Genomic DNA, 324 nt, shown 5'->3' on the forward strand with positions numbered 1-324 from the left:
GGGACTGGGGGGGTTGGGATGGGAGGGCACGGCAGAGCCCATCCCACCCGCTCGCACCCAGAGGCTCCGGCATCAGCTGGCTCTGAGCATCCCTCAGTGCCCATCCAGCACCAGCATCCCCTGCCCTTTAGGAGCCTCTCCTAAAGCTCTTATTCCCTCCGCATATATATAATAATATATATATATATATAAAAAAATATGTATATATAAAATCTAGGACAGGGACACACTCCTCAGCCACCAGGAGAGGGACACCCCTGCTATGGTGTATTTAACAGGGGTGTGAGCCCCAGGACGGGCAGGCAGAGGCTGGGGAAAGAGCGA

The 324-nt window shown here is 54.0% G+C and overlaps 1 protein-coding gene across 1 annotated transcript in view; it reads right to left on the reverse strand.

Moving 5' to 3' along the window:
- PIK3C2B (phosphatidylinositol-4-phosphate 3-kinase catalytic subunit type 2 beta) overlaps positions 1-324 on the reverse strand; it is a 23644-nt gene that overhangs the window by 9500 nt on the left and 13820 nt on the right.

Source organism: Egretta garzetta, unplaced genomic scaffold, assembly GCF_000687185.1.
Source record: "Egretta garzetta isolate BGI_Z169 unplaced genomic scaffold, ASM68718v1 scaffold105, whole genome shotgun sequence".
Lineage (NCBI taxonomy): Eukaryota > Metazoa > Chordata > Aves > Pelecaniformes > Ardeidae > Egretta > Egretta garzetta.